The sequence below is a fragment of the Gopherus flavomarginatus genome, chromosome 15 (assembly GCF_025201925.1).
Source record: "Gopherus flavomarginatus isolate rGopFla2 chromosome 15, rGopFla2.mat.asm, whole genome shotgun sequence".
NCBI classification, from domain to species: Eukaryota; Metazoa; Chordata; order Testudines; family Testudinidae; genus Gopherus; species Gopherus flavomarginatus.
The window spans coordinates 17,307,415-17,331,796 of NC_066631.1; the positions used below are offsets into that span (position 1 = coordinate 17,307,415).

General features: G+C 43.0%; 1 protein-coding gene across 9 annotated transcripts in view; it reads right to left on the reverse strand.

Moving 5' to 3' along the window:
- Positions 1–24,382, reverse strand: part of ARVCF (ARVCF delta catenin family member) — a 457,340-nt gene that overhangs the window by 362,953 nt on the left and 70,005 nt on the right. For 8 of the 9 annotated variants that reach the window (XM_050924166.1, XM_050924165.1, XM_050924173.1 and 5 more), the window contains one exon: positions 5,948–6,000. The exons of the other annotated variant lie outside the window; for it this stretch is intronic. The gene's annotated coding sequence lies outside the window, so the exon portion shown is untranslated. The remainder of the gene's footprint in view (positions 1–5,947; positions 6,001–24,382) is intronic. 9 annotated transcript variants of the gene reach the window in all.

A 24,382-nucleotide genomic window follows, 5' to 3' on the forward strand; every position in this document is an offset into this window, starting at 1 on the left:
GCAGTGTAAGCCCAAGCAAAGGTGCTCTCTTGGACCCTGTCCTGATGGCCAAAAGGATGTGTTTCAATTGTGTCACCTCAATTAAGTTAGCTTAACACAATTTAAAAGTTTCACTAAGATACATGTTATGAAGCCATGTTAGCTGGCCACGTTTTAGCCTACTAGGGAGCCCAGGCTAAAACATGACCAACCCAAAAACCGCTTCATAAGTCTTAATGGGGCTCTTCAATTGTGTTTACTAATTCCAGAGAGCTGACACAACTGAAACACACCCGTCTTGCCCATAAAGCCTTGAAGACAGGGTAGCTGATAGTCTCGTCACCACTATTCAGCATTCACAGTCATCACTAGCTCAAAGAATGTGCATAAGTGCTCCCAAATCAGAGTTTCTACATCAGATCAATTTAGAGTGATTGCACTAATAATTTTGCTTTTACCACCTCTTCATTAAAAAACAGACGCAAATCAAATTTTAGATAGTGCTGAAAATTCTTTTGCTAACTTTGATGACTTGGAAGTGCCTGGGGTTTTATCTTTTAATTGGATAACCACTAGACATTAAAATAGACCTGTTATTCAGAGCACTCAATTTAAGACATTCTGAATATATAGCACTAAGTGGACATTACCAGGGAGTGGGATTAAGAGCTGTTCCTCCCTGTCCCCTGTCTATTAAGTGATGGAAGTAAGGAGGACTTCTGTCAGCATTACTGCACACTAGCACTATTAATTTTATATGTCCACCCCAGCTAGGTCAATAAGTCATTGTCTACACTGGGATTTAGCTACTGCCGTAGTTATATCAGTTCAAATCTGTAGTGTAGAGATGTTTTACACTCAAACAGCATAACTTGCTCAAGTGCAGCTTATACCTGTTTGAAACTAGGCATTGTGACATGGTGCAATGGGTCACAGTACCACTCATTCAAATCTGGCCTGGCTGTCCCTTAGTCATCATGACAGTGTGGTCATCATTATAAAGGGGCGATCAGGCCAAACCTGACTGGCGTGTGACCACATTCGCCTGGTCACAACGCCCAGAACAAGGAGCTGGGCCCAGCTGCGCAGGACAGTAGCTGCTGCTGCGAAGTGAGTTCAGAGTGGGCTCACTTTGCAAAATTCAGATCTATGGAAGTACATAGGGAAATACTTTATCACAGTGACTTCTCTTGAAAATGTATGTCAGCACCGAACGAATATAGCTTTCTCAGGATTCTGGGGAGGGAGACAGAACTGACTGAAAGTTTTTGGCAGTCAAGTCATGTAAACATAACTTGATCTCACCAAAAAAGTCAGTTTGCATATGCAGTCTGGTCGATAAGGAACGGCTACACAAAACCGTTGCCCAAGTTCTAGGGCAAGAATGATTGTTTAGCGCCTGAATTTTGATGATTATTTTCCCTGAGAAACTGTCAATTAGCATAACTTTGAAACCAGCTCAACTCTTTCTGACTACCAGGCTGTAACTATGACAACAAGATCCAGGAACCTACAATAAATATGGTAAAGTGTCAATAACCCAGCCTTTTACATGTAATTAGATAAAGAATAAGAAAGACAGAGAAGACCCCTACCCAGGCTTTAGCTTCAGTTTTTAAATTTCTTCCATGCTGAAAATGCTATCACGTCCCCACTTCCCACTAGAATAACTTAAAAAAAAAAGAGGGGAAGAGAGAAAAAAACCCTTTTGGAAAAATCCTTTAGAACTAGGGAGATTTAGGTTAGATATTAGGAAAAACTTTCTAACTATAAGGACAATTAAGCTCTGGAGTAGGCTGCCAATGGAGGCTGAGGAATCCTTGTCAATGGCGGTTTTTAAGAACAGGTTAGGCAAACACCTGTCTGGGATGGTCTAGGTATGGTTGCTCCTGCCTCAGAGCAGAGGGCTGAACTAGATGGCCTCTCAAGGTCCCTTCCAGCCCTACATTTCTGCAATTCTATAAATACAGAATTTTTAAACAAAACTATGAAATTCTGTAACAGGGATAAAATCTCTATTAAAATCTACAAGTTGGTTTAAAAATCCTGCACACAAGATCTAATTCTTTATTAAACTGTATAGATTTTCTGAAGTAATTTCAGAAGAATCTTAGAAATGAAGCTGAGAGAAAATAAACCTTAATCAAGGTTTTGGCTACCTTTTCCAGTTGTATTTGCATTTTCATATACACGGTCACTTATAGGTCAGAGCTGTGCATGGAAGATCACATGGTTATGGAACATTAACCAGAGACACTGTAAGACTTGCCTCAGCACTTAGAGTGGCGATTGGCAAAGATGCCAAAAAATTGCTTCTCTATGCCCCATTCAGCAATCTGGAAGCAATCCCTGGAGAAATCTGGTGCCTCCCCTTTCCACATGATAATATATAGGAAGTGGCCCACAATGCTGATATCAGATGGTAGCAGCATGCAGTTCAAGTTCATTATCACTGAAAGCTGGAGAGGAACAGGCTCTTTACAGCTGACTGACAGCAATTCTGCAACTAATAGGCTATAAGGAGCCTTAAAATCAGGTAAGACTTGGTATAGTGGCCTTCCGCTATCTAAGAAAATAATCTAAAATTCACCAGAACACTTCCACTGAGCTATCCATCAGCTGGAGCTGGACAAACCTCAGACCTCATGTTTACAGGAGAAATGACACTATGTGGAAAATACTACAAGAGAATTAAACACCGGGAACAGAGGAGAAGAGAAAAAGACTGAAGCCATGGGAGTGAAAAGGGAACAAGAAAAAAAGGGAGGAAACAGAGAGGGAAAGAAAGAGACGAGGAAACTGGAGGTGAGAAAAGAGAAGAGAGGATTGGGAGAAAGAATCAAAAATAGAAAACAAAAACAAAATAAAAAACCAAAATCAGAACGATATATGGAGACAAGGGGGGGAGGCCAGCAGGCTGAAGACAGAGTGAGAGAGAATGGAAAAAACATAGGTGAGATATAGCAATGACACAAGGGAAATGAAGGCCTCTGAACATGCCCAACCCAAACATGAGAGCTCCAAGCTAACAGCTACAAAGTTGCAGCTTACTCAGTGAATCATAATTCAAATACCATTTCTGCCTTCCATTATAAAAGCTCTCCAGCTGGTTCTAGCTATGAATGGCAGACGCCAACCTAATCTAAATACCTTGAAGCCACAGGACTTAAAGGCAGCAAAAGCTATTAGGAGCACACACTAGCCTAGGATAATTCAATAAGAGTAATAAAGATAATTCAATGCTCCGGATTGATGGGTCATCATGAGGAGACATGAAGACAACCACTTTTCAATTTCTTGCTAACTATTGTATCTATTGAACTGTTCACAGAAACTTGCTAACAGAATCCTTGCAGCCACTAATGCTGTAGAGGACTTAGAGTTGTGTTATTATTACCGAATAGCTGTTGTACTATTCCCTACTTAGCTTAAATATTCCTTTAGGGTATGGACCGCTTGATGCAACTGGAAAGCATACAGAGACTGCCTTAAGAGACTGCCATCCATTCATAATGAATATTTTCAGAAAGCAATAAAGGACAGGAGCTAAAAATTTAAAAACCTGCAGCATTACATCAAAGTCAACCCCAGATTTGACTTGGTAAGAGCCTTGTTTGTTAGAATATATACAGTAAAACATTTTAAAAATTCTTGCTATTAAATAAGCTATTTTATAATGGGGAAACAGACAATCAATAAACTAAAAGCACATTTGTCTTGATGTTCTGCTAATGCACACATGCCCAGCAGCCACTGCATCTTGGACCACGATCTCATCAGATCACACAATCTAAACAGCTGTATGCAGTTTTGTAGCCATGTTAGTCCCAGGGTATTAGAGAGACACATTGAGTGAGGTAATACCTTTTAATTAGACCAACTTCTGTTGGTGAAACAGACAAGCTTTCAAGCTTACACAGAGCTCTTCTTCAGGTGTCAGCCTCCCTCAGTGCTTAGAAGGAAAAGCCTGTAGGAAATGGTATATAGGGTATTCAGTAGATATCACTCTTCCCTTTCAGTCAATACATCCCAGCATGGGACAGTACACTTTCAGCACTCATGGTTAGAGATCCCACAAAACTCCTTGGAAGAATAAGTGTCCTGCCTAACTTCTCTGTTGTTTTACTATTTCGTGTTCTAAATTGTCCTGGAGTAACATGTTATGCTTTAAGCAGCATTCCACCCCAGAGGTGGCTGCATTCTACCAGTGGATGAAGTGTGTAAGCAGCTAGTATAATAAGAATACTACATATTGGGATATTGCTTTTTTCAGGTCCCACTGTAGTTTCCCGGAAGAGCCGAAAGGAAGAAAAATAGCTCAGACTGTAACTGCTAATCTGACAAAAGACTCAGCTTTTAAAGAGGGGGGCGGGAGAAGCTTGCTAAATCATCAATGCCAGAATAGCCATCCAGAACCTGCTTCTGTCCAAGAAAGGCTCATCTAGATGATATAAGGCTGAGAACTGCTAGCGCAGCTGACAAATACCAACTCTATCTGGAAATGGGGGAGTTTGAAAGTTTCTATTTTTACATTTTTGAAAGTTTCCTGCTGTGTACTTCCTCTGGAGCTTCCCCCACAATTTTTTAAACCCATCTATGTCTTTTAAAAATACCAATATTGCTATACCCGTTCCATGCAAGGTTTATTTAATACATTGGAGTAATATCTGGAGAACCCAATGCAGGATTGGGGACTCCTCGTTCTAGACACTGTGAAAACACATACAAAGACACAGTCCCTATCCCAGAGAGCTTCTAATCTAGGATCTCAAGGCACTTTTACAGACATTAAAAATTTAATCTCCTAACACTTGTGAGGTAGGTATTATCCCCATTTTATTAATGGGGGAAATGAGGCAAAGAGATAAGCGAATCACCCAAGATCACATAAGTAGTCTGTTGCAGAGTAAGAAATACAGGCTATGTCTCAACTACCAATTATGTGTTTTAACTGGTAGATGTTCTTCCATATATAACACAACGGGGCTTTGAAGAATTTGACTGATATTTAGCACATTCTGATATGACAAGCTATGTCCCCAAACAATCCTTCAGTGATAAGCAATGAGAAAACTATAAACTGTTCTACACTCTCATTAATTTTCTGTTAATGGGAGACATTTACCAAGATGATTATTCATGTCTCCGAAGTAAAAGACAAGGAACACTGCATTTTTTTTTTGTTTTTAAAGTGCCACTGCTCTACATTTTAAACAAAAGACGAACAAGACATTATGTGGCTTATGAACAGTTGCCACTATTACTAATGCTCTTCTTTGAGCACTCACTATATAAAGGACCCTGTATTAATTATCCTCTGTCTTCCTAACAGTATGTTGTATGCACAACATCTACCTCATTATGATCAAAACAAAACTGTCAGACTGAACAGAAGCAAATACACATTTTAATCTACATGGTAACACTTTTCAGATTTGTGGAGTGCTGCTCATTTCTGTTTGAGCATTCAGGGACACTGGTATGTGAAGCTAAGTTAGAGCATTAGCTAGTGGTAAAAAAGTACCCATGTGAAGAGTGGGAAAACAAGGCATCCCTCAAGATGCATTTTTAATCACCTATTTTGCTTTCTTTATAATCCCGCCTGTTCCCTTCTCTACCCTTCCCTTGCCTACACACTGGAAGATAAGCTCACTACAGTGCAGCATGGGAAAACTATCACCAGTCAGAAATGAATCAACTGATGCAAAGCTTTGTATCAATGCCTGCCATTTGCATTACAAGGAGAGTGTGATGGTATCCCTTCCAGCTTGTGGTCTGTACTGAACATAAATACTGAACCAACATCTTGCTATACATAAACGAACAGATCCAAAATGAGGTCTTCTTATGGCTACCACAAAAAATGTTGCTTTTTTTCTTTCAGGTCATCTTGTCAGGATTCCCTGTTATATTGTACTTTTCTAATACCAAAGAGTGAGGTTATTTACTCTGGTAAATAATGTCTTACCTTATCAGGTTTCTAACTTGATGCTAGTTCCATGTAACACGTTATTGAGAACTCTGTAATGATAGGTCAAAACATAATCAGTATCTACCGAGCCAGATTCGGAAACTGTTAACAACAAAATTCAAAATATATTTCATCACATTTTAAACTCAGGGTATGGCTACACTTACAGTTTTGCAGTGCTGGTAGTTACAGCTGTGTTCGTACAGCTGTGCAGGGCCAGTGCTGCAGAGTGGCCACACTGACAGCTACCAGCGTTGCAGTGTGGCCACATTTGCAGCACTTGCAGCGCTGTTGGGAGTGGTGCATTGTGGGCAGCTATCCCAGCATTCAAGTGGCTGCAACGTGCTTTTCAAAAGAGGGGGGTGGGGTGGAATGTGACAGGGAGCGTGGAGGAGACAGACAGAATGGATTTTTGGAGTTGATACTGTTCTCAGCTCCCTGCCTTGCAAGTTCTAAGGACTGTGCCTACCTTCAATCATTTTAAAAGTTCTAACTCTCTTCCCCCACTCCTCTCTCATTCACTAAATGCAAATTATGTACTGCTAAATACCCGTCAGACCAGATCAGCAACTGCTGAACACGGACTTCCCCCTCCCCCCCGCCGTGTGAGAGTGCTGTTTCTCTCTTCAAGCAAACAGCTGTGAACATTCCAAAGTAATTCCCCTGCCTGCCTCAGCTCGCTCAGCAAACAGGAGCTGTGTTTGTTTTTTAAATAAGCAGTTTGGCTGAACTCCGAGCTCTCCCTTTCTTCCGGTTTGTTGTGGACAGGAATTCTGGGATACTTCCTTATACCCCGGAGGTCAATAAAAGCGCTGGTGGGCGTCCACACTTGCTGACCAGCGCTGGAATCCCTACACCCGAGGCTCGACCGGGTGTACAGCCAGCGCTGCAACCAGGGAGTTGCAGCGCTGGCCGTGCTTTGCAAGTGTGGCCACATCCTAAGTTGCAGCGCTGTAACCCCCTCACCAGCGCTGCAACTCTCTAGTGTAGCCAAGCCCTCAGGCATACTGTAGTTCATTAGCATGAAGGCCCTCTTCATGGTATTGCTTAGTCACTATTGCTCCAGTAACTCATAAAAGGAAAAAATGTATGATACATTTTGTCTGGTTCTAGCTTCAGCAGCTTAAAAAAACCAAGAACCCATGAAGCAAAGATGACCAATTTAAACACTGCAGAAAAATTCTATCAGTACCCAAAACAGTGCCCCAAAATCCTATCACTACTCTAAACAAAGAGTTTTTGTTACAACAATGCTGGTTTCATGCCATTTTAGGAAAAAAAAGACTTGCTCCCAGATGCAGCGTAGACATGCCCTAAGGTTGATACTGCATTTTAATAGCCCACTTTATGTTAAAACACTGATTCTCCTTCTTGTATGGTAGGTGTTGGCAATTTTATTCTGATTGATTTGTACATCTGGAATGATTTCCCTCTGGTTTTAGTTTGCATGGATTGTATATATATATGAGCAACACTGCTCTGCTTGCTTTTATATTTAATTTTGTCCCATTTTGTTAGAGAACACCGACCTGATTTTGATCCCATTGAAATAAATAGCAGAACTTTCATGGATTACAAAGCAAGCAGGACTGGGCCCCATTTCTGCAACATGGGATTTGTGTTGCCATGGTAAAAGGCTCAAGCTGTAATAAATTGAACTGTTAAGATTTGTACAGCACGTCAATAACTAAGGCAAAATTTTCACACTCTACCATCCTACATGGGGGAAGGGAAAGAGAAAAAACTACATAAACATTTTAACATGTTTATATATTAAGCATTTTCATACAATTCATGGCTCCTTTTAAAAATATGGAGCCAATCCTGCTCCCTTTACTCGTATGAGTAGGCTAGTAGCCCTATTGATTTCAATTAGACTATTTATACCAATACAGAAAGCAAAATTTGGACCTCTGGTCCTTAACAAATTAAGTGAAGTGATCAAGCATTATAGCATGTACATTATGTACAGCAAAGTTTGCTCTTTTTAAATACTATGAGTGACATTAAGGATAAATTTAGGAATTGCTCTTTATATAAAAATTGTACAGGAAAGTATCTGAAAAATGATGTCTATGATGTACATTTATACCATCTCATCGAAGGGGTCCAAAGCATTTTACAGATGTATGTCTAGATTCAGCTTTGCATACATTGGGGCATCATTTCAGAAAAAAATTTCAGGGGGAGGGAGCAAAATTGTGTCAGCATACAGAACATTATAGATGATTATATTACATCTTGCAAAGTCGAGAAGGGGACAAACGTGAAAGACAGAATGGAGCATACAGACTTAGGAAAAGTTGAGAGGGGCAAACCAAAGTCTGATGCGGGGAGACAACTCTCCCCATTGCATATGATGCTCCTGGCATACATTCATACATCCTCATCCACATGATTATTTTAAATGTATCACAGCAGAAATGTTAGTCCATTTTTAAAAAGTTCTTTAGCATTTCAAGGGACATCTGTCAAAAGACTCTGTGTGTCAATACTTATTTATGCAAGTAACTCTTATCTAAATAGTTCCCCTGAAGTCACTGGGTTTACTTGCATAAGTCAAGGTTGTAGGATCAGGCCCAAAACTGGTACAGTAGCCCCTGATTTAACCAAAACTAGCCCATAATTCACACTTCTTAAGCACAACTATTAGGAAAGTTTAATTCCTTGTTCCTCCTTCTCCCTTCACAAACTGACTTTTTTTTGTTCTTTTCTGTTCACAAAATGTAAGCCCAGTAGCCTCACCCCTGTGCATTACCCTAATTTGTCAGTATGTAAAAGTGAAGAAGGAAAATGCATTTTGGTAAGAAAGAGGACCTTAATTTCTTCTTTCTAAAAGTTTATACAAAGGCCCAGAAAAATATTTTAAAGTAATTGCTTTAGTGTCCTTTGAGCACAAGTCCAGAAAGTGTTTTTTTTTATTTTTGTTTTTTTTTAAACAAGGATGACCATTACGCTAAAGTCAAAACATATTTTTCCACCATCTGGAATTAGCAAACAGAAATTCCATCCAGGAGAAAAGGGATCATATTTGAAATTCCTTTCATTCCACTGGAGCAATCTCCCAGCTTTTACAAATTGTTCAAGCTCTGGAAGATGGTTCAAACTAAGATTCCCAAAGGGATTAAGAGAAACGGGAGGGGAGCCAGCAGGCTGAAGACACAAGCTTTATATACCAAACATTCTCTTCTATAATTCACGAGGCATGAAATTGCCTCATATATTATTTGGCTTTGGACCAAAACAAGTCTAGTTTGCCAGTTCAAGAGCAAAACAAATCTATGTGTACAAAAGTGACATGTGTAATGCGCTCACTTCAACGATTTTAGAATTAAAATACTTAAAAAAAAAACAACTTTATATAACATCCTAGTGAGTCTTACATTTTCAGATAGCACCTTCCTAATTCATCCACTTCCCAGGCTCCTGAACAAGGCATTGTGCAGTGTACTTCCTATTTTATGCACTCAATCTTGTATGCAAGGGGTCCCCAATGTGGTGCCCGTGGGCGCCATGGCACTCACCAGGGCGACTAACTGCACCCATGTACTGGCCAGCGGACGAGCATCCACCGAAATACCCCTGACAAGCTGCATCATCCAGAGGCGTCACTGCCAAAATGCTGCCGATTTTCGGCGGTATTTCAGCAGCGACACCTCTGGATGACACTACTTGTTGGCGGAATTTTGGCGGATGCTCGTCTGCCGCCACAGTCCTCCGTGGCTTGTCGTCTGGCGCCTGCCAGATGAAAAAGGTTGGGGACCACAGCTTTATGCCCTCTGCATAGAATTCCCATTAAGAAAGACATGCAGAAGGAGGCCCTATAGGAGCATAATGAATCTCCATGCCAGTGCATTGTTTTTTGCCTGCCTGTACTGTGGCATAGGCATTTCATTTCAGCTATTTTATAGATGGATCCTTACGGGGCTAGGCTCCTGAGTAAGGGCTGAAGGATCAGGTCTCTTAAGTGAGTATGTGCTCAACTTTTTAATAATTCTGTATTTGGGAAATAAGATGCAAAGCTGTGGAGAACTGCTCCAGGTACATCTACAGCTAGGAGTGAGATTCCTAGCCTCTGTAGACAGACCTGCACAGCAGTATGGATGCTTGAGACCTCAAGCCCACCTTATCCCCTAGGCTTGACAGCCTATTGAAGTGAAATGTTAAACCAGTGCAACTCTGTTTAAACATGGCTTATATTCCTTTAGCATGCTCCTGTTAATTAAATTATTATTTAAACAAATTAAACCTATGTGAGCCAGGTTTAAACTGGGGTAGTATCTACTCACAAAGTTGCACTTGGTTAACAAATATAATGCAATATTACACTTTTAATTAAACCAGTGCAACTTGTGTTTTGACCAAGCCTAAAAGGGTGCCATTTTTGCTTAGTCACTTTTCTGAATAGAGCTGCCTTTAAGTACAAAATAATTCCATTAAAACAAGCTTCCTAATGTGAATGCACTTTAAAAACTATCTTTAAAAAAGTGCATTAAGTCTAACAAGTTATAGACCATGTATGATGCTATTTGAAATGCTACAGCTATCAAAGCCTCAGCAACAGAGCTTCCATCACAGAAAGCATACCTAGCCTTTTTTAACTGTACTTCATTACCGCTATAATTATTTAAATCGAATGTATAGGCAACCTATAGAACCACATGAAGCTCATACTCAAGTCTTACTGTTATTTTTAAAACAGACAATTTAGCTTTTTTAAAATTTACACTTTTTTCTATGCAGATTATAATGCAGAAGCTTTACCATCTCAGTGTATGATTCAATATCAAAATGACAGTATATCAAAATGACAGATATAAGTCCTCAGTGAATTCAGGGGTTGTTAATCAGAAAATAGGTTTTCCCCCATGGAAAATTGACAAAAATAAAAAGATTCTATTTGAAAATGTCACCAGGATGCCGCAAGTTAGTCATAGTTCAGGTGCTTCATGCCCAATTCTCCTCTACAGGCCACATTCACTGGCTGGATAACACTTCCAAAGATGCACCAGGGGGATCCTTCCTGCTGATCCACCACATTGCATTGTGGGACACTCTATACCAGTGGATCTCAAACTTCATTGCACCCTGACCTCCTTCTGACAACAAAAATTACTACATGACCCCTGGAGTGGGGACCGAAGCCTGAGCCTGAGTCCTGGCTTCAGCCCTGGGTAGAGGGGCTTGGACTCCAGCTTCAGCCCCAGGCTCCAGCAAGTCTAACGCCAGCCCTGGTGATCTCATTAAAATGGAGTCCAGACCCACAGTTTGAGAACTGCTGGGCTACACCCTTATATTCATTCTTTTTACAAGACTATGGTAAATCTTATTCAGAGCATGCCTTGTGAGGTATCACTTGAAAACTCATAATTTACTGATCTCTATTGGCCTGATAAAATTACTCCTACGGGAGTTCCGTGCTACTGTGCATGTGCAGAATTCATGCCCAGCGCAGAACTTCCCGCCCCCAAAAATACATTCTGCCCAAGAAGTGCTGCAATTCTGTCTTTCACCTATCAGAGGTCACTGTGGCACCAAAACAGCCAGCAGGAAGCTGCATTCATCACAGTACCCTGCCACAAAGCCAGATTAGGACAGACAGACTGGGGCACATGGTGTTGTAGGAGGGTCACAGACTGGGGTTCAGAAGAGCTAGTGGGGTGAGAGCAGACTGGGGCACAGGCTCAGGAGCTAGTAGGATGACAGCACTGAACCGGGGGCTGAATGGGAGGGAGGCTACAAGGACACATGGGGATAGGGGGTACAGGGATGCACAGAGACGGGGTAGATGTCTCGACTGAATGGGAGAGGTATGGGGGAGGCTCCCCAACTCCCTAATGATCCCTTCCCTTCCCCCAAAAAAACCTGTTCCATACTTCTACCACCCTCATCCAACAATCCTCTAGGTTAATTCACAGACTCCTTCCCTCTCCCTCAGCTCCTCCCCCAAGCCTTTGCATTGCTTCTGAGAGGTGAGGGAAATATGCTCCTGTATTGTAATTTCTATATTAAACTATTTGTCAAAAAAAAATTACCTGAATCTTTTTTTTCTATGTATTGTTACAAATATACTTGTTGACAGGTATTTTGAAATAAATTACCAAAATAATTGAAACTGGCATGATTATATTATGTGATTTTGACAAATAAAATACGCAGAATTTTGCAGAATTTTAAAATGTGTGTTTAGCATTCTTAATTTTTTATTTTTTGGCACAGAATTCGCCCCCATCCCACCCTCCAAATATAAAATATGTGTGGCGACATTGTATGTAAAGTCATAAGATTCACCTGTATGACTTTACTGAGACATGATTCAAGTTTAGAAAAGTAGGCACAAACCAGTTCCTCAGAGACAAAAGGCAACCGATGTCTCAACCAAGTGTTAACAAAATGAAATGGACTATTACCGGGTTAAGTGGCCATTCTTTTGCAGGAAGAAGGGTGTGAGTGAGAAATTTACATCTTGGTAATAGAACAGCTGGAGGTTCCCATGTAAACAGACTGGCTGTCGCCTGAACCCTAGCTGGAGATGATTCTCGAAGAGGAGGAAAAGATATAAAAATGAGAAAAGGAGGCCCCAAATCATCTCTAGTCATGTCATCAACCATGTTTGAAAGACAAAAGAAGCATCACTGAACCGAGGGAGGCGTCCTGGTTGAAAGCCAGCCAGACTGCTGTGAGCATGTGGTGAGAAAAACCGTTTTTGCTTTAAATTCATTAAGCTTGTAAAGTTGGGTATTAGTTTGCATTTTACCTTTTATTTCTTTGTAACCAATTCTGACTTTCATGCCTCATTACTTGCAATCACTTAAAATTGATCTTTATGTGCTTAATAAACTCGTATTATTGTTTTAACTAAACCAGTGTGTTTGGTTGAAGTGCTTGGAAATCTCCATTTGAGATAACGAGATTTGTGCATATTGTTTTCTATTAGTGAAATTACAGACTTTTTATGAACTTGTATTGTCCAGAAGTAAAGAGCTGGGTAGCACAAGATGCACATTTCTGGGGACAAGTCTGGGACTGAGAGTTTGCTGGTGTCGCTCTGCAATATAATTCAGGACCGGCTGGTTAGAAGCACTCATATAATTTAGCTGAAAGTGATTTTGCATGCTAGAGGCTATGTGTGAATAGACCACGAGCAGTAGTTCTCACAGAAAAGCAGCGTAAAAGTTGAAAACTGAGGGGACACAGGTGTTCAACATTCCAGATTGTACCCTGGGTAATGTTATGGGGAAATCTAATCTGTCTGAGGAACCTGGCTTATAGAAGAGAATGGGGTAGGAGGGACCCATACCACAACTTCCATAAGGTCCAATGGCAGCATTGCTTAAATGAACATTTTGAATGTTCAACCCAAAACTTTTCAGTTTTCCAGTGTTCAATTTTTTCATAAAAGTCTAAATTCTCCAAGTAAAGCAGATGCTTAATGGAAATCTTGGTTTAGTCAAAAGACCAATTCTGTAGAAAAGTTGTTTCAGTGGGAAATTTCAGCCAGCCCTTGTTTCCACTGTAAAAATTTTCCCCAACAAAAGTGAAGTCTCATCTCCTTTTAAGCTGTTAATTTTACAACAGGGTGAATAATAAATTCATCTGCTGCAAATCCAAGTAATTAAGGCAACGTGAAGGGAAAATGGAGAAGGAAAACTCCAGGATAATCCCCTTGCAATTTACTCATTGCACAGTCTGACTACATTTACAGCAGAAGAAACAGCAGGTTCAGACTCCAGATCCCACATTCGTAGGAGAACTCACTGGATGTATAGACCATACACCTGAAGGATCTGCATCTATGCACTGGCCTGGAGTCCTCCTGTTCCTGTAGCCCAATTCCTGCCTTGGAGCTCTGATGTCAGGAACTCTACATACAGGATACAGGCAAGCGATGAATTTACAATACTTAAGTAGGCAGATAATAGAATGAAAAGTATTTGCCTCTGAAGATCCCACTTTTCCAAGCAGGAGGAGATTTTGTTTCCCCTGTTTCCTGCACTCCATCCAAAGTCTGATCTCCCTGTATTCTACCTACAAAGCTCAATTACTCTGCCTTATGACAAAGTTAATTTCATCCCACACCTAGAAAAGGGAACTTACAAGTCTAACATCTATGCTACGTACTTGCAAAACACAAAGAACTTGAAGAAAATGCGGAACGCAGTCCTGGGTAAAGAGGTGATAGGTACTTAGAACCCTTTATAGTCCTCTTCCCTACATGCCTCATTTTAACATTATGAAGTTTGCAACAACCAAACAGAATAGCTAAAAGGAGCTATTCTAACACTTATGCCTGTCAAAAACCAATAGCCTCTCCATCCCATTAGGTAAAAACCCATGCAAACTGCTACTGCTGCAGTGAAAGAATATATAGCTGGAAGCTCTGCTCCTCTTTTCCTGCCTCTGTAATCATAGGCACAAGCCTTGGGAGCTCATTAGCTGTATTTCCCAGACTGATGTCAGTGATAGAGATAACCCCTTGGCCAAACTATTGACTTTGAGAGTAAATCTGAGAATTAGAAGTCAATTTAAATATGTTCATTCACTCATTCCTTTTTGTCAAATTCCAGATTCCATAAGACTAAATAGGCTATTTTCAACAAGGGCCAAATGCTGCTCAGCAACTCACTACATGTTTCACCAATGACCCTGTACACAAAGCATAAACATTTACACACATGTAAAGTGGCTGTAAAATGCTACCAAACCAGGTTGGTGGCATTTGATATCCACTTTGTACTCATACACCTGACTGTGCAAGGTGAGAGGCAGTGGAGACTGAGGCACAACTTGCAAAAGCAAGTAAAGACTCTGTACCAGGTCCTGCTCTTGGATATACCACTGTGAATCTGAAACAACTGATTTCAAGGGAGTTGCATGGCCTCAAAGGTATTGTGCTGCAGCTTCCCACCTTGGCTGGGATGTGAAAGTACATTTTAATCTCGCCCCATTCCTCCTTCATCCACATTAGCCCCAATTACTCAGTCTTTATAAGAATTAAGTATGGTTGCCCTTCTGATGAGTGATAGATGTGAGGGATTCCTAGTGAAGAAGAAATCAATGACATGGAGTATGGATATATTCCGAGTTCTGGTTTTACTTACACCAGTTCTGGAACAGCGGTGGTCAAAAACTGGCAGAGAATCCCTCTTTGCAGGAATCGCTGCCCTTGCCAATTCTGGGTCCCAGGAAGAAACTCTGCCTCAAGAATCAACTCCTATTAGAGACCCAGGCAGAAAGCCAATGCTTTTGCTTTGTGCACAGTTCCTGCTACTCAGACCTTGCAAAACAAAGCTCCCATCCCACATGGTATTTCTTCCAAAGATCACTAAGAAAAGCACTCTGAAAAGTATATGTAACTGCACTACCAGGTGATACCTGCTATAGTGTTGTTGTTTGTTTAGTTGTTGGGTTTTTTTTATGATGGCAAAGGGATTATGACCATATTGTACTTTTGGTGTTGTGACAGGCCACTCAAAAAACTGTGCCTAATATGTTCAGATTTTATTTCCAATTATGTGACCAGTGAGAGCAAAGGTTTATGTTGAATAGGTTATTGGAAGATCATAATGAACTTAGCATAAGTCACTGATCCTGACAGAATATACCTGCCTTTTACCACTCAGTGAAATCAGTGCATTTGTTTCATTGTTCTTCCAAACAAAAGAACCCAAGGTCATTGCACCTTAGGAGCGTACAAATACATATGTGCTTGTTTGAATTAATTTATAAGGAATTAGTACATTTTTGTGGGTTTTTGAACTTAAGGTATTATTGCCAAGATAAATAAACTTAAAAGAATAACCTTTGGGGTAAAACCAAAATATGCAGACCAGATTTTTTTCCTCATAAATAGTGTACTTCCAAGGACCTTAGAGATTTGTAATCAACAAGCACAGACATTCCAAACGTGTCTGTAGCCTTCTGGGTCACCAAACAGCTAAAACTATCAAAGTAAGGCATAAATTGGGAAGCATCCTGAATTTGCAGCACACTCACACACGCACACAATATAATGCTATACTAAGGCCAAGAAGGGCATTCCACTCTAAGGGTCAATATCTCATCATTTACACCAATACACATGCAAATTAACTCCACTGATACTACTCTGTTCGCCTCAGTATTTAGCCCCACATCTCTTTTTTTAAAAATAAATAAATAATTGGAGATATACCTGTCTCCTAGAATTGGAAGGGACCTTGAAGGGTCATTGAGTCCAGCCTGCTGCCTTCATTAGCAGAACCAGATCTCCAAGTGGCTCCCTCAAGGATTGAACTTACAACCCTGGGTTTAGCAGGCCCATGCTCAAACCACTGAGCTATCTCTCACCCCCTCCCCCATTTTCAGGCTCTCTCAACAAATGTTTTCGGGGTTGAGATTGCATCTGTCTGATCCTCAGCCCAATGATTCATATTTTTTAGGTGAGTGTAGAAGTCTGAGTACAAACCTCCTTGGCCATTTGAATTAGATGACCACATTAAACCTAGAAAGTATTAGAATTATCTCTCCTTATATACATTTTCAAGGAATGCTGAAGGTTCAGAAGAGAAGGTTATTCACCTTGTGCAGGAACTGAGGCTCTTCGAGATGAGTATCCCTGTTGGTGATCCATTCCAGGTGTTGGTGCACCCCTGCATGTTCGCTTGCAGAGTTTTACAGCAGTACTCATAGGGGGTGTGCACACGCAGTGCCTACCTCACGTGCTGTTGTCTGTTGAAGTGTCGCGTGCACGACCTGGACCCCTCAGTTCCTTCTCCATCTCAGAGCCTGTATCCAGCTCCAAAGTAGAGAGGAGGGTGGGTAGTGGAGCACTCACAGGGACACTCACCTCGAAGAACCTCAGTTACTACACAAGGTGAGTAACCTTCTCGTCTTCAAGAGAGATGTCCTTGTGGGTGCTCCACTCTTGGTGACTATAAAGCAGTGCCCTTTAGGAGGCTGGGGGTTTGGAGTAGGAAACAAAGCAGCGGAAAGTACCGCTTGGCCAAGCTGAGTATCTATTTTAGTGCCTTGTGTGATGGCGTAATGTTTGGTAAGTGTGTTCGGATGCCCAAGTAGCAGCCTTGCAAATGTCTGTCAATGGGACATTGTTTAGAAATGCTGTGGAAGTGGAGATGGACCTCGTAGAATGTGCCCTGACCATTGCTGGAGGCTGAATGCCCTTTAGCTGATAGCATAGTTGAATACAGAAAGAATATCCATTTAGAGAGCCTCTGTGTCAATACAGGCGTTCCCTTGCACCATTCCGCTATGGATACAAAGAGTTTAGGAGACACCTGAAATGGTTTTGTTCTGTCCAGATAAAATGCCTGAGCCGTTCTAACGTCCAACGTGTGCACGGTCACCTCGAATGAGTTTGCATATGGCTTGGGGAAGAAAGTTGGGAGCTGCAGAGGTTCGTTAATGTGGAAGGATGAGTGCACCTTGGGTAAGAATTTGGGATGGATGTATAACGTAACTTTGTCTTAAGAAAGATGGTATACGAGATTTGGCCATAAGTGCCCCTATCTCCCCAACATGTCTCGTGGATGACTTCTAGGGCCCATTTGTAGGTGGTAATAGCTGCCCACGTGGTATAAAAGGGGCGTAAATGGTCTACAAAGAACTGGATGATAGTACCATGCGTTGGAACCAGCAAGAGGTGTCTTCTAGGCCCTCGACCAAAGCTTCAAATTTGTTTATTGGAAGAAGGGGGCTGAGACACCATTGCTGGTGGCGGGCGACGGCATTGTGGCCTTTGTCTTTGCCTGTGTTGTTGCTGTTGCTTGTATAGTCTCTGCTGAGTGTAGGAAAGGTATCTGGGGCTTTGGTATGGTTGATACCTGTATTCATGGTCGTGTGGGGCCCTGGGTAAATCTTAACATTTTTTATATAGGTGAAATCTGGTTAGAGTGAACTTCAAGGGCAGCTGCTGACTACAGGTTAAATATTGATAGCGCCCAGCTGTATAATTATGTTGTTATATTGTATTTCTTTTTTATTATTATAATGAAGTTCATATAATTAAAAAAAAAACCTCATCAATCACAATCAGTGTCGCACCACTTACTTTCTGAAATCCCCCTTCCTGGACTTCCTTGCAGCAAACTCACTTCCCAGGTGTATATGGTCTCGCTACCCTCAGTGGATTTTTAAAAAATGTAATTGACATTCACAACACTGAGAACCCATGTCTCCAGAACTGGGTGTTCTTGGAGGGCCTATGTGTGCCCTAGTGCAGGGGACTCCACGACCCTCCATGATGGAGGAGGGCCTCTAATATCTGTTTTCTCTGGGGCCTGGGAGAGGGACGGGAGGTGGAAAAGCAGATGGATGGGGACCCCAGGGTTGGTGGGTGGTGGAGAGCGCACAATTGTGGGACCCTGGTCCTGGTACTACAATGAGGGGGGCCCCAAATCTGGAGAGCTGAAAGGCAAGGAGGACCCTGAGGCAGGGGGTCATGAGGGCTGGCCCTGGCCTTGAGTGGCCTTGGAAGACCCTACCCAGTGCTGGGAGAGGGGAGAAAGGGCAATGCAAGGGGGAGGTGTGGGGCACCGGGGGGACACCAGTGCTGGGCGAGGGATGATGAAGACTACTGGCTGGCACTCACCTGCACTAGGGGCCCTCTGTGCTGGTGGAGGGTCCCATCGGAAGAGGGAAGGGTCTTTCCGAGGTGGAAGGGCAGGGGCAGGGTCAGCCTCCGTCAGCCTGCCCTGGCACTAGTGCAGGGGGGCGCTCAGACCCTGTGGTGGCAGGTGATGTTGGGAGCCAGTGGAGTGGAGCAGGTTGGGGACGGGTCGCTTGCTGCTGCTGCCACAGAGACTGAGCCCAAGCCCAGGGAGCTGCGAGCAAGAAAAAGAAATTAATGCCCGGGCTGATGAGTGTGGGGCGCGGACCTGACTCCTGCTGCCAGAGTCAGGCCCCCCGCTAGCCTCCCAGGCCGCCCTGCTTCCCCACCCTGGGCATCCCCCTGAAGCACGGGGCCTCCCAAAGTGCGGGGCCCGGGGCAGTTGCCCCAGTCCATCCTATGGACGGGATGGCTCTGTCTGTACTGTCTTCTCCTTGTGGCAGGTGTTTGGATACCAAGAGACTGGAGTGTGGCACATGAGTCCTTCATAGTGTGAAGAATCTCATTCGTCTTAGCTGCGAACAGCCTCTCTCCATCAAATGGTAGGTCCTCCACTGTGTCCTGTATTTTGTGGGGGAATGTGGAAGATGTGAACTACAAGGCCCTTTGCATGACTGCAGCTGTGACAGTGGATCTGCCTGCAGAGTCGGCGGCATCCTGAACTTGCAACACCGTGTGGGCGATGCTTTGGCCTTTGGAGACTAATAACTTGAACTGTTGTCTCTTTGCTTCCGGAATATCATCAATAAAATTGTTAAATTTAGCTTAGTTCTTGTGGTCATACTTGTGGTCATTCAGCCAGTAGGGCTGAATAATTGGACACTCTGAACTGGAGTGTAGAGGAAGCATAGACTTTTCGTCCAAAGAGGTCTAGCCTTGTCTGAAGAGGTGGATCTGAAATGTTGTCGCTTGCCCCTCTGGTTGGCCATCTCTGCCACCAGCAAATTAGGAGCCAGATGTGTAAATAAGAATTTGGATCTCTTAGATGGGACATAGTATTTTCAATCAGCTTTTTTAAACAGGTAGGTGGAATTGTGGCTGGTGTTTGCCAGACTGTTTTTGCTGGGTCCATGATAGCATTACCCATCAATGCTGCTATCTTAAAGGAGGAGGAAGTTTGTAAGATGTCGATTAACTCATGCTGAGTTTCCAACACCTCCTCAAGGGTGATCTTAAGTTCATCAGCCACTCTTTTAAACAGGTCCTGAAACTGGGATAAATCATCCACTGTTGTTCATGGTGGAGGCATTATAGCCTCAACAGGAGAAGAGGAGGAATTCGTGGGTGGCGAGATGTCTGGGGCAGTATCTACTGCCTGCTCTGCCACGGGGTCTTCCTGTATGAAAGTGGAGGTGGGGATTTTGATGCTTTCCTATGAGGACTAGTGTGTCTGTTGTGGCGTCTTCTATATGACTCCCATGGGAGGTCCCAGCCATAGGTGTCCATACCAAGGAGGGATGTCATGATCAGAGGATGATTGAGATCTGGGTAGTGCAGTGGCCATGGGTGTTCTGACAGGGGAAGAGTGATGAGGGGAGAATACCCCTTGAGCCTCATCGTCCTCGTCACTGGAGAATCACGATGGAATTGGAGACGGATGCTGATGTGGAGCCAATGGTCTCAGAGAAACATCAGTACCCAAGAGAGGAGACTGCGGAGTGGATGAGAGAAGAGAACCCCTATGGTGCAGGAACGGATGCAGTACCGATGGTATGGGTGCCCTGGGAAACAGTGTTATCGGTGCCATCAGTGCGGAGGTCTGTGTGGGTGCCGATGCCGCTGGTGTTGGCACCATGATTCCAGAGGTCTTTGGAAGTAGCGCCAAGGCAGGAGCAGTCACTGGTGTCGTCTCCATTGGAGGTGCCCATGGTGCCATGGTGTAGGCCAGCAACTTGGAGCCATTCACCTCAGTACCAGGGTGGTGGGTGCTGGCGGTGGCCATCTTATAGACGGTGCTGGAAGTGCTTGGGGATTTGTACATGCTGAAGCACAGTGCAATTGACACTGATGAGAGCGATCTCATTTTTTACTCATTTGCGCTCTCTGAGACAATGCAGGAGGTCACTTTTTGCTGGTCCTGTTGATGTTGGGGCATAGGTGGCGAAGGAGCCGGTGACCCAAGGGGCTGTTGTCCCAGGTCGAAGGCCAGTCTCAGGGACTTCACCATGAGAGTGAGTTTGAGCCTCAGGTCCCTGTCTCTTTATGCCCTCACTTTAAGTTTGCTGCAATGGGCACACTTCTGGGGAACATGAGATTCACCCAAACAGCGGACCCATTATGAGTGTCCGTCTGATACTGGCATCACTTCTCCACACGAGGTGCACTGTTTGAAACCCGGTGAGCCTGGCATAACAGGGCGAGTATCTAACTATGGGTTAAAAAAATATTTTTGTTCTTTCAATAAAGAAAGAAACTAAAAAGAACTAATTGTCTAAACTGGCTAACACTAAATAACCATTAACTAATCAGACCGAAAAACTAGGTATGAATGGGACTATGGAGCTCCGTCTCAGGCCGGGGATGGCTGAGAAGGAATTGGGGGGTCCGGGTCACGCACGCAGACTTCGCACACTTCAACAGACAACGAGGAAGGCATCACATGTGCAGGCCCCGTACGGGCACTGCTGTAAAACTCTCTGAAGGCAGAGGGGCACACCAACATCTGGAGTGGAGCACCCACAGGGACATCTCTCGAAGAAGAATAAATAATATCACACTAAAAGGGCCAAGTGCCTTCATCTCTCGTTATAATAAAGGTTACTCTGTCACACAGGAGTATTGGTATAAGGCTGATTTTTTACCTTCCTGTCCCAGTCACCTGACTCAGCTCAGCATTACTGTTACACCCATTGACATCAGAAAATGTTGTGAGAAGGAAGCTCCTTTTGGACTACCGTAAAAACAATTTCCTCATTTCTGTTTTAAATTGGTTTAAAATGGTGATGAGAGAATAGCGTGTAGGAGCCCTTCAGTCTTCACTGGGGAACAATCCTGGGCCAGAAACACCTGGCCCTGCTTTCTGTACCCTTGCATATCAAACCTCTCCATAATTCTTGTGAAACAGGTCAGAATGAAGAGAAATTATGCTGCTGCTCCTGGAGATGCAGGAAGATGTGTAATGAATCCTTCTTGTCCTTGCCAATTTTTATGGGTCCTCAGGAGGGCAATTCCTAAAAAGCCCATGAAAGGGGTATTCCTCCCTTTCCAATTTGCCTGGGTTTACATGAAAACAGCTTAAGTTCACTGGTGAGCTAGGCAGGTAAGGTGATCTCTTACTTTAACCAGCCCTGCTAAGAGAAAGGTTGTGGGTTATTTTATTTTGATTTTGTTGGTAAGTCTGATTTTTGGGAGGGATGGACAAAGGCCCAGATCCACAAAGGTATTTAGGCTTGTAACTTCCACTGATATTCATTAAAGTAAAGAGTCTAAATATTTTTGTGGATCTGGGCCTCAGTGAATAGATGTGGGAGATTCCTGGAATTAGTTCTTTCATGTTGTTCTTTAATATTAAAGTGTTTCAACTCTTTATAAGAAAAAGTTAAGGTTTATGCATAGGACTAAGACAGGAACTTCTGGATTCTAATCCCAGCTGTGGTTCCATTTTATGCAGCAAGTTATTCATCATTTTGTGCCTCAGTGTCCCCTTTTGTAAACTTGGGGTGAAAATACTTAATTCTCTCCTATTGTGATGCAAACATGAACTTCCAAAGTGATAGAGGCAAAGTTTAGTTTTCTGAGGTCGACCTTTGATTTTAACGAGAATTGAATCCCAGGGAGAACTAGGACCCATAATAACTGACCTGTATTATTGATCATCCCATATAAATACCAGAGTCAGTGTGTTTGGATGCTTCTGGTGACTCACCTTCTAGTCACAAGAGACAAATATATAACCCTAGAAAGGGCATCTTCCACCTCCTGTGAGGTGTGCTGCTTCAAGTACACCGGAGGATAGGCTCTTTCAAAGATGAGTATTTCATTTAATAATTTTTGTAAGCAATCTGTCCTGAGTGGACAGATCATAGTTAGGAGGCCTGATTGTGCAAAGATGCCCATAACTTTATTCATGTAAGCCGTTTCAACAGGATTACTCAAATGCGTAAAATTATTAATGTGCACATGTTTTCAGGGTTGGGCCCTAATATGTGTATTATTTTGCATAAAAGAAGGGTCTACTCCAACTCTTCCATAGTTCTGTGCCTAGTTCTACTACTGACCTTGCAACAAAAAATAATAATAGAGTGCTTCTGTTCATCCATCTGTAAGATAAGCCATTTTACTTGTGAAATGCCGGTAGCAGAGTGGACCTCTGTTCCTGCCCTGAAGGGGTTAAAAACAACCCAGGGAAGGGGCTGGGGCTGGAGAAAGCAGCCTTTAAGCTGGGCTGATTGAGGAAGTGGCGGCAGCTGGGGCCACACCCCAAACTGAGCAACGAGGCCTAATAAGAAGGCCAGGGAAGCCAAAAACAAACAGTTTCTCTCTGACTGGAGAGGGAGACAGGCCTGGCTGCTCGAGGACTCACCCAAGGGACCTAAAGGAAGGCAGGGCTGGGGAAAAGCCTTAGGAGCTGGGAAGCCCTAGGCCAGCAACTCCCCAGGCTGCAGGGCCTAATTCTAGGCCTCCAAGATACTGGGCTTGCAGAGGGGCAGCTGGAGGGAGGGTAAAGGCAGCCAGGCCAAAACCCCTTTGCCTATGATGAGTGGCTGATACTGAAGTCTGCCCCAGGGTGTGGGGGCTAGATAATGACTGGGCAGTAGCCAATAATGAGACAAAGTGGGGATAGTGGGGTGGGGTTCCCCTGGGAGGGGGGAGATCCAGTTAAAGGGGCACCGAGGTCCAGGGAGGGGCCCGGGGCCAGCAGAGGACAGGTGGATCACCAGCCTGCAGAGGGAGCTCCGTAGCTGGAATCGAGCTAATTCCCTGAAGTAACCAGCAGGAGGCGCCGCGGGGGTGAGTCCACACGTTTACAGTGCCCCTTCCTTCATTTCCATTTCTCTTGTTTTCGAAAGCCCTTCAAACATTTCTAAATAAGCCTTAAAACAAATGCTTTCAGATACACCGAAAACCTTGGAAGTTGAACATGCACTTCTGATACCAGAATTTTACCTTTTATTTTTTAACTATTTTGTACTTAAAGTAAATAGGAGATACTAAGCAGACAGATTAAATGAAGCCCTAAAGACATAGCAATTTGAGTTACCAAATAACTTCAAGTTACCCTACCCTATCCCCAGGAAAGTTTAGACACATTAAGGGCAAAATTCAGAGCTATTGTAAGCAGGTGCAACTCCATCCTCTACAATTTGGTCTTTATGCTCTTAGAAAACACGAACAATGATTTCATGACACTCCCCATCTATCCTTGTTTGTGCCTTGTGAAATAATCAAACTTCCATCCCTTGCTTTGGGAAATAGAGAGACTAGAAAAAAATGGCTTGGAAAACACATGCAACACAAGAAAAGTATCAAGTCTTCTACTGACACCAAATTTTCCTTTTTAAACTTTACTTTGTGGAAAGGAAAGGAAAGACAGACAAAGAGTTAGAGCTTCCTAACATGATCCCTCCTTTCCCTCAGAGAAAGGAAGCAACAGTCAGCAGAAAGCCAGGCCTGCAATTTAGTAGTCCTCATTCTTTTAGAGAAAGGAAGTGGTGACTGGTGGAGATGCCGGAGCAGAGCCTGCAACTCAGTCCTCCACTTCCTCCCAGGGACAGGAGCAACAGCTGGCAGAAGTGTGAAAAAACTCTTTGGAAGTTTTTTTCCATATTTTAAGCCTTGTCATGACTTGTGAAGCACATCATGGCAGAGACTGGAAGTGATCCGGC